The following is a 10,775-nucleotide window of genomic DNA, read 5'->3' as shown; positions in this document are numbered from 1 at the left end:
TGTGTATATATATATATATATATATATATATATATATATGTATACACATGCTTATATATATATATGGACATATATGTATTTATATATATATATATACATATATGCATATATATGGATATATATGTATTTATATATATACATATATGTATATATATATATATATATATGGATATATATGTATATATTTATATCTATATACATATATGTATATACTTACATATATAAGTTTATGTGTGTATGCATATAGATGTTGATCTATATATACATATATGGAAAAGGTCAAGTTACCTTTCCGAGTCACACAGACTCACAAGGGCCGGTTTTCTGGTTTCATTGGCGTATATATTCCCGTCCTGGACTGGACGCTGGTCTGTCACAGGATTATTCATTTTTGCCAGCTGGGTGGACTGGAGCAATGCGAAATGAAATGTTTTGATCAAAAACACAACCCGTTGCCCAGTCCAGGAATTGAAACGACAATTTTACGATCATGAGTCCCACACCCTAACCACTTACCATATATATATATCGATATATATTTACATATGTATTATATATGTATGTATGTGTCTATCTATCTATCTATCTATCTATCTATCTATCTATCCATATATATATATATATATATATATACACAAACATATCTATATATGCATACATACATATAAATATATATATATACTTATATATGTAAGTATATGCATATATTTATACATACATATATATGGATATATATATGTATACATCATCATCATGCACACACACACACACACACATATAAAAATTATATACTTACAGTTTCAGCATTGATTTTCTGCAACCTTCGCCACCAAATCTTTTCCAATTTACTGATTTTTTTCCAGACTAGTGGTGGTCATATTAATGAACACACTCCAAATTAAGCAAAAAAATAGATTTCCTAAAATAATTAAATGAAATAGATGTTCCTCTACATTAGTATAAATGGTACAAGTGTCTTAGTAGTGTACTGCAGATAGAACTAGTCTGTGCGCAGTACCAGTAATGCAGTCTTGTGGTTGCAGGAATTTGAAGTGCCTGCTTATAAATAAGTGCATATTATAAAAGGTTTTGGAATCTCAGTTTCACATATACACATGTATCTATATATTGAACTACATGTTACATTTACATGGTTTAAATGAATACATGTCTGTCACACTTTTCAATAGCACATGTATATTAATGTTGAGAAATACCTGAAACGGGACCCAATCTCAGAGAACAGTTTGTGTGCAGATGCATCGTCTTCTGCTGGTGTCATCTGCAATTATGTTTCATTGCATTATGTGCACAGTGTCATAATATGCGTTTCGGTTTCTGCTCAGTTTCATTAGTTTTTTTTATCTTCAACCATTTCCATCATATTTCGTGCATGTTTTTTCAGAGTATTTTGTTCCTCTGAGAAATAGTTATTCATTGTTTGAACCCAGTTACAAAAGCTTTGTTCTGTTAATTGCCATTCATTATAAAAATAGTACCTAAATGTATATGTTGTGTAAGGAGCAAAAACATTAAAAAAAAAGAATCACATATTTAATTAAAATTTTTTTATTTCATTTTGATGAAAAAAAATTTAAGTTACAATAAGAAAATATAAGAGGTTTCCCAATAGGCACTAAATCTATTACTATATGTCTAAGATATCATTAATCTGTGACTCTTTAATGCAATAATAGTATTTTGTTGCTATTTCTGACAGCTTCAGTGGCCATAGAGATAAACTCAATGTTCCAGTCAGTAATTTCTGTCAAAGTTTCTAGTGAATTAGTCTTTTTTTTAATGAAACAATATTTAGTTATGTTTCTTTGAACTTGGGACTTATTCCATACACATATTTCATTGAAATGTATATATTTTGGCATTCACTGAAAGAACTGTTTCACATTTTGTAATTTGAAACTTTCACTTTCAATTTCTTATTGTTATGTGTGAGGAAAACATACAAGCATAGATCAGATACATTTTGCCATCAAATCTTTTAGAAACGCCATCCAAATAACACTCTAGGACTCACAGATAAATATAATCCTACATTCATCCTAAAAACACATTTTGTTGTCAGCTAAAATTTATGTATTTTTATATTTATTGAAAGCTTTTTTTTCTCAGTTTATGAAATTTTCAAATGTCATTCTGAGTTTACATTTCTTAATATAAAATATAAGCACAAATAGAAATAAATTATTATTATAAGCTTGAAATGAATAGAAAATGTATTTCAGTCAAATGAATTCCTTAATAAAGCATTTAAGAAATTTGTTTGACTAAAAACCTTTCAAGGAAGTGCCCAAGCATGGCCATAATTCAATGACTGAAACAAATAAAAAAGATAAAACAATAGGGATGTGTAATTTACGGTAGATTTGGCTGCTATTTCTTCTCAATTGAACACCTTCATAGAGGTTTCTTCATTGATTCCTAATATCTATTGAGTATTTTCAATTAGATAAGAGAGATTATATAAGAAATTCTATTCTATTGTATTTCGTTGAGGATGGGGATTATTTACTCAAATATTACATGAATTTTATAATAATCCTATTATATATTCTATGTTACTCTAAGATAAAATAAGATTCATTAACTGCTAAGGAATAAAAATAACATGTTTAACTGATAACAGTATTCTTATATATATGCATGCTAACGTGATGAAACAATGCATTAAGCAGCTGAATTATTAGATAAATATATAAATGTACAGAAATAGTTGCTCTTGGCAAGGATTGAACTCAGAGTACATATTTTCCTTCAAGCATTCTGTTCTAGCTTTTTGATGACTCCGTCAATTCATTGTCCACCTAGATCTACAGAATTAGTACAAGAATTAAGTGATATCACATGATGTGTAAATACATTTCTCTATGGGAGAATACAACCTCTGAGGAGGAACACATATTTCCAGGGTTTTCGAATACACGTTTCTTCAAACCCATCTCAATGGAATTATAACGAATAAAATATCTGTTTTACTGATTTGAACTAACATATTATGACCACGCAATCTGCTAACTTGTTCACTCAAACATTTCATTTCCATTTCACTTCCTGAGAAGTGGATTATAATATATCTTAAATATGATAATTTGTGTCATAATTTTTGATTTCTAAAAAGGTTTCCATTAATATTGTTTGAAAATTTATATAAAATAATAATAGAATTGTTTCATAATTACATATTGAGTTTCTTTTTTAGTTTTGTTATTGGGAAAATAATTTAAATTTTCCATTTTGTTAACCTTTTCTGTCATGTTTTTAATTCTTTTACACACCATGCTTCTTCGATCAAACCAATCTTTAGTCATTTTCATGAGCATTATTCTTATACACATACACACACACAGATACTCATACACACACAGCTCCACACACACACACACACACACACACACACACATATATATATATAGATGTTATTTATTTGTAATTATACTAAAAGCCGTGGGCGTTGCTTTAACTCTGAGCTAATTATAACATAGTAACTAATATAAATGTTTTAAAAAAATACACTGAACATGACAAGTGTGTATCTGTTTCCCATAAAAGCTTATCAAGCGTCATAAATACTTAACCAACATTCACAAGAAAGAAATAGAGATGTATAGTCATGGCGTTAAATCTGTTTTCTCAAAAAACCATATCATTATTATTATTATTGTTATTATTATTATTATGGCCGATTTAAATGCTAAAGGTTTAAAGTGTTTATTTGAAACTTTATTACACCACACCTGCATAAAGCAGTGGTTGAAATAGTACTTAATTTCTTCACCTGTCAACTGAATCATATTAACATCTTACAGCTCCACCCCACCTCACATCCATCTGCTCTCTTCTGCATTGCTCATCATTCCCCAACTCATGTGACATTGGTCATTCCCCACCCCTTATCCATCATTCCCTACATCCACCCTCCAACCCTGCCCAATCTTTACACTTGTTGCCTACTTCACCTCTCCTCTCCCATTTCCTTGTTTTCTTGCTCTTCCTTTCACTCTTGCTACTGCTCCCCCCACCACCTCATACACTTATGCAAACCCCCACCTATGCTCCTCTCTCCCCACTCACTTCTTTTCACCCTGTACCTTGATGATCCTCCCAGACACCTCATCACCAGTAATTATCTCTTCACAGCTCTACTAATGAATTTCCGCTCTCTCCTCTCAATGTGAGTAACCATGTGATTCCTCAACCACAAGAACCTGCTCTTCTGAATCCGCACATCTCCTAGCATGAAGGCCCCCTAATCTCTTGTGTTTTGTAGTCTTGTGAGCTGCATGGCACCTTCACAAGTGCTGGTGGCAAGAAAAAAAAGCAACCTTCTTAATGCCGATTACTTTACAGTGGTTGGTATCAGGGGGGGGGCATCTAGCTGTGAAATCATGCCGAAGCAGACACTGGATCATGATACAGTCCTTGGATCCACTGAATCCTGTCAAACCAGCCAACCCATGTCAACATGGAACATGGACTTTAAATAAGAAAGATCTTTGAATTGTGCCACAGATCCATTATTGTAGGACTCTGGAAATTCAAAGTGAGTAATAATAATCATCATCATCATCATCATCATCATCATCATCATCATCATCATCATTTAACGCCCGTTTTCCATGCTGGCATGGGTTGGACAGTTTGACTGAGGACTGGCAAGCCAGAAGGCTGCACCAGGCTCCAATCTGATCTGGCAAAGTTTCTACAGCTGGATGCCCTTCCTAATGCCAACCACTCCAAGAGTGTAGTGGGTGCTTTTTATGTGCCACCAGCATGGGTGCCAGTCAGGTGGAACTGGCATCGACCACATTTCAATGGCGCTTTTTACATGTCACCAGCATGGGGAGCCAGTCAGGCGATAATTTTAATTATTCTGTTTGAGTTCGATGTGACTGAAAACCGATGGCTTATCTATGATTAACTCTGATGACAGCAACTTTTTTTGTTGTTTTTCTGTTCTGTGTGTTTATTTATTTTGTTTTGTTTTTTTGTATTTCTGAAGCAACTTCTTTAAGAAGCTTGTTTTTAAAAACACACTAACTACCTCTGATTTTGCAAATCCCTTCACTAAATTGTTTGTTTATAATTATCCCCGATTCACTTTGAAGAAAGGAACATCAGTGAAAAGAAGTAAATATTGTAGAAATTCTGAAAGATAGCTTTTGTACAAACCTGTCGATAAGTTTAATTTGAATGATTTTTGTTTTCTTTTTCTTTTTTTTTTTAAGGGAAAGAAGTTTATCAATTGAATATTTCAGTACTTTCAATTACTTTTACTGAAACTCATGGCAACTTTATGTCATTGTTGTAAAGTGTGTTCCAATAAATTGGCAGCCATCTTGCAGAGCATGTATGCCGAATGAATATGTGTATGTATTCTCAGGAACAAATGAAAAACAAACAAGATGTCGAAACTGCTATTGATCTATTCAATATTGACAATCTGTAGAAACTTCGGGTTGGAGTTGGCATGAAATCAATAGCTAACATAAACTATATTGTTTCTTCATAAACCCATATTTGAGAGGAATGGTTATATGTCATCTTCAAGTATCTGTGTTTTTATAATTACTATAAACAAACGAGCAAACCTTTTCCCCACTCCTCACAATGTTTTTCAGAATGATTAAGTTGTCTTAGTAAATTAAGTTCAGTATAAGAGAGCTTGTGACTTGCACTAAACCTTCATATATTAGCTAAACCAAGATGATGCAGAGTTTCAGAAAGTTTTACTTGTATAAAATTGATGAATATGAAGAACAAGTGAAGAGAAATTTTTCCTTGTTTTATTCCAGCAAGAAGTAGAGAAATGTAGTATGGATGGTGGGTGAAGGTATATACTTTCTTTTCTTTCATTTTAAATGAAAAAAGGGAGAGAGAGAGAAAGATTTTCCTGCCATCATTTCAGAAATGGGTATTTCTGCAAAATGACAAAAGTTATTAAAAATGATTCTCAAAATAATTTTTGAAAAAATTTGTTAAAATTCAATTCTTATTTTGAATATATCGCTCAAGTTCTTGAAAATATTTTAGTTATTTCACTTCAAAAATCATGTTTGCGTGGTACTACTTAAAAGACAGTTATAAAGTTTACAACAAAACTGTGGGCAAGCTCTAAATACACTATTCCATGTATATGTGTGTGTATATGTGTGTGCATGTGTGTCTGTATGTGAGAATCTATGTGTTTGTGCACTTATATATGTATGCGTGGGAATTTTATAGAAGCAGGCAAATCATCTTAACAGAAGTTACTGCTGCTAAAGTTTGACAAGATTGGCAACATAAATCTTTTATCAATGAGAATATAAAAGATGTCTCTATACTTATTATTTTTGTAGTTTTATATTCTTTGTTCGTCTTGTCTTTTATTGTTGTTTTTTATTTGTTTTTCTTTCAAACCCTCTCTCGTCACATTTGATGAATGTAAAACTGCTTGTGTATAAGTACTTTACAAAAAAAAAGTTTATATTTCTTTTTTTTTTGTATGTTGTGTGAATGAAAAAAACTTAGAGAGCCATTGCTGTAGAGAAGAAATTGATTATTTTTTTGAAAAGTTAAAACTTAGATCAAAATTTGCAATATTTTTCAACATATCACAAACTCTTTCTCTTACACACACACACACACACACACACACACTCACACACACACACACTCACACACACACACACACACACCTGCACACATAGGTATACACATTTGCAACTGCAGGAGTTTGTAACTTTCGATTTGTAAATGAATGTGTATGTGTTGTATGTATGTCTATGTTTATATGAGTATGTGTATATATATGTGTGTGTGCATATATGCATACATATATGTATATATATATATATGTAGACATGTATGCAGGTATGTATGTCTCTATATATATGTAGACATGTATGCAGGTATGTATGTCTCTATATATATGTGTGTGTGTGTATGTATATATATATATATATATTGTGTATGCATGTGCATATATGTATATGTGTGTGTACACTGTATATGTATGCTTTGATATGAATAAATTTATGTATATACATGTGTGTGTGTGTGTGTATATATATATATATATATGTATGTCTCTCTCTCTCTCTCTCTGTCTATATATATATATATATATGTATGTATATATATGGAATAATTACTATGAAACAACGTGTAGATTATAATGTAGAGAAGGTTGTGGGTAAGGCCAAAACAATGCGAAGTAAATCCCAAGAAAACAAATATGTGAATTAATGTAGACTTACCATGTATTCAATATTTCGGGGTTATGACCTCATTTCAAAAAATTGATAAATGTTGTCAATGTGCATGTGTGGAGTGGACATGCACAGAAGGGTGTTGCTATAGCAACCAGGCAGCTTCCTGTAACTCCCTTCTATAAATTTCGAATGGAATGAAAAATAAAAACATTTACCATCTAGTTCCTGAACCAATTGGTTTCAGACTTATTTTAGCAAATAAAATAATTTGCTAGGTGAAGTCTTTGTCAGCAGGTACACCCAGATCAAACATATATACATGTGGCAATCCAATATATGCCCCATGCTAATCTTTCAAATCTACCACGCAACCACAGCTCCTCATCGGCAGTAAATAAATGCCAACATTTAAAATTCGAAAATTATCCAGAAAAAGAATTATCAATAATTAATAATATCGAAGGGTAATAGAAATATTAGAAATTTCTACCACCAGCGGCCTAGCGTGTAAAAATTTAGTCCATAGACTATATATTTTTCTTTGTGGAAAGGAAGAAAGCATTAATTGATAACCCTACCCTCCAATATAGAATTGTACAAAGAAAACAAAAAGATCATTTACAGATGCTTTATTGTTTGCAAAATGCAAAGAAAAAATCAGCACAGACAGACAATATGAGTAATAAACAAGGAAAGTGACTTAAAATTAAGTTGAATATATTTTAAACGCTTTTGATCTTGAGTTGCCTGAATCCCCTTTTGGTTCTATGATACAAACTTCATTGTCTAAAGTGATCTAAACTGAAACACACACACAGAAGATGCGTAAGGTATTTGAGGTCATTGCTGCATTTTTTTGCTAACCCTGCATAATCTTTGCTTCAGAAAAAGGTTCTTAAACAAACTGAAAAATCCAGCAGAAGGAGATTTGATTTGGTTTTTCTCAAACGAGGAATACTTCGACCAAGACCAAAAAGTTAACAGAAGAAATGACAGATGGTTATGTGCAGACCCTTCTGAAGTTCCAAGTGTTATGAATACAAAACTTCCTGCAACTGTCATAGTTTTAGGGGTTGTCAGCAATGAAGGACATGTGATGCCTCCTTACTTCTTTCCACAAGGCCTTAGAGTTAACTCTGCTGCCTACATTCAGGTCCTGGAAATAATTAAGACCTGGATAGACAGTGTATGCAATGGAAGGCCATATGTGTTTCAGTAAGACTCGGCACTATCACACAAAAATAACAAGAATAACCATACTGAAGATCTTTTTCCTCTGTCCTTCTTTGTTTCATTCTATTTCTGGTTTCCAAACTTTTATTCCAACTCCTCGCAATGATTAAGGTTTCCATAGAATTATATTAAACAATGTCGTTAGTTGTGATTATTGTATGTTACAATTTTTATTGCAAATACTAGAATTTTGTTGCCAACAACTATCCTATGAAAGAATTAAGAACTATACATTATGTTACAGACTCTTTGAGGTGTTGCAAGCTTAGACTATGTAAAGAAAACGTTTTCTACTGTCTTACTTTGATAATTTAGCTTCAATCAATTTCTTCAAATTAATTTCAAAATCCTAAACCCATTTCAAAAGCTAGACGGAAAATTTGCCGATAGGGTGAGGTGAAAAGAGGAAGAGAGAGGTAGAGAAATAGAGACAAAGAGAGAGAGAGGGAGAAAGAAAGAGAGAAAGAAAGGCATACATATAGGTAGAGGGGGAAACAGTGAAAGAAAGATGGAGAGACATACAAATACAAGGGAAGGGAGAGAGAGAGTGAAATCCATTCCAAAACAAATAAAATCCTACCAATAACAATACTTATATAATCTATATTGTTTTATGGAAGAGGTTTTTCCCCTTGAAGTTTCATTATCTATAAATGTCAGAAAGGAAATTCAATCTTCAGTTCTTTATTTTATGTTTGTGTGAGATTCAGACTCAATTTAAGAAAATTAAGAGATAAGATTTCATCATCTACTAATCATTGTGCAGGCAATCAAATCCTAGAAATATCTCCTTAGAATAAAATATAGGATTTTTATTAAATACACATATTTATATTTTATAATTCTGAATATATGAGTGTGAGAGAGAAAGAGAGAATGTGTGTGTGTGTGTACACATTATGTATATATATATATGCAGACACTTGCACATAAATATATATACACATACACACACACACACACACACACACACACACACATATATATACAAACATATATATATATATATACATGTGAATGTGTATGTATGTATTATATAATTATGATACACACACACATATATATATGTGTGTGTGACTACATGTGTGTACATGTATTTGTATGTGTGTAACTATACTATATGTGTTCCTCAGTATACTTTGTATGTGTGTGTGTGTGTGACTATATGTGTCTGTGTGCATGCATTGTCCATATGTATGTGTGAAAGAGAAATAGAAATATCTCTAAGAAATAATATAGGTGTACATATGTGTGGTTTAGTGAGGACACTGTCCTATATGCTTGTGTGGTAAGAAGTTCACTTCCCAACCACATAGGCCCAGTTCTTTCCCACTCTGTGGCACCCTGGGCGAGTATCTTCTATATAGCCCTGGCCAAACAAAGTTTTGTGAGTAGGTTTGCTCGATGGAAACTGAAACAAGCTCATTGTATGTTTCCACACACAAACACACACACAGATAACAACAAAGTGTTAGCACAAAGCAGTGTTTAGATGAGCAGAATTTAGGCCAGTTGAAATATGTTTGTCACATATTTCAGCTGCTAAAAGGCAAATACACTGCAGTTACCATGGAAAAATAAACTCTCTTCTGGTTAAAAAGGTGTTGACTAAATTACATACAAACCTACGGCTTCATTAAGTTCGTTCAGAGTTGCCTCTCTTGGGTACATCTCATTGACAAGAGTCAAAAAACTCAAAACATCGATGTCTGAAATTCCTAATAGATGATGAGATGATGGCACTAAATGAAGCAGGTGTTTTCACACCTTTTTACCATAAGAGAGATTTTTTTCTCCATGGTAACTGCAGTGTATTTGCCTTTTAGTAGTTGAAATATGTGGCAAACATATTTCAACGAGCCTAAATTCTGCATATATATATATATATATATATATATATATATATATATATATATATATATTACAAATTAAAAGGGTAAAGGTTTATCAATTTATTAATTTATTAATAAATCAACAATTAATAATTTTTACCAAGCCCTTCGGTATGTAAGCACCATTATCAGTGGATAATATGATATAATATATATATATAAGAGACCAAAGTATACATACACTGCTATATGTTTTTATATTAAAAAAATACAAAAATGGGACAAGAACGCAAAGCATCCAGACAGACGATACAAAGAAAACAAGGACGGGTCATTTGGAGTTTTCTATCCTCAGTCGAGTTCCAGAGTATCCTTGCAATTTTGGCTGGTTATACTTGAGATTACTCCAATCTGGCCAGGCCCAAGGAAAACTAAGCTAAGAGCATTAGATTCCTTGAATGATGGAAAATATATATATATATATATATATATATATATA

The 10,775-nt window shown here is 32.1% G+C and overlaps 1 protein-coding gene across 3 annotated transcripts in view; it reads left to right on the top strand.

Annotated features, from left to right (window-relative positions):
• The window catches only part of LOC106870740 (tRNA (guanine-N(7)-)-methyltransferase non-catalytic subunit wdr4), a 1,056,013-nt gene that overhangs the window by 964,088 nt on the left and 81,150 nt on the right, over positions 1–10,775 (top strand). The gene's annotated exons all lie outside the window — the stretch shown is intronic.

The sequence above is a fragment of the Octopus bimaculoides genome, chromosome 15, assembly GCF_001194135.2.
Source record: "Octopus bimaculoides isolate UCB-OBI-ISO-001 chromosome 15, ASM119413v2, whole genome shotgun sequence".
Lineage (NCBI taxonomy): Eukaryota > Metazoa > Mollusca > Cephalopoda > Octopoda > Octopodidae > Octopus > Octopus bimaculoides.
Note: the sequence above shows the minus strand (reverse complement) of the source record. Positions and strands in the feature narration are given on the sequence as shown.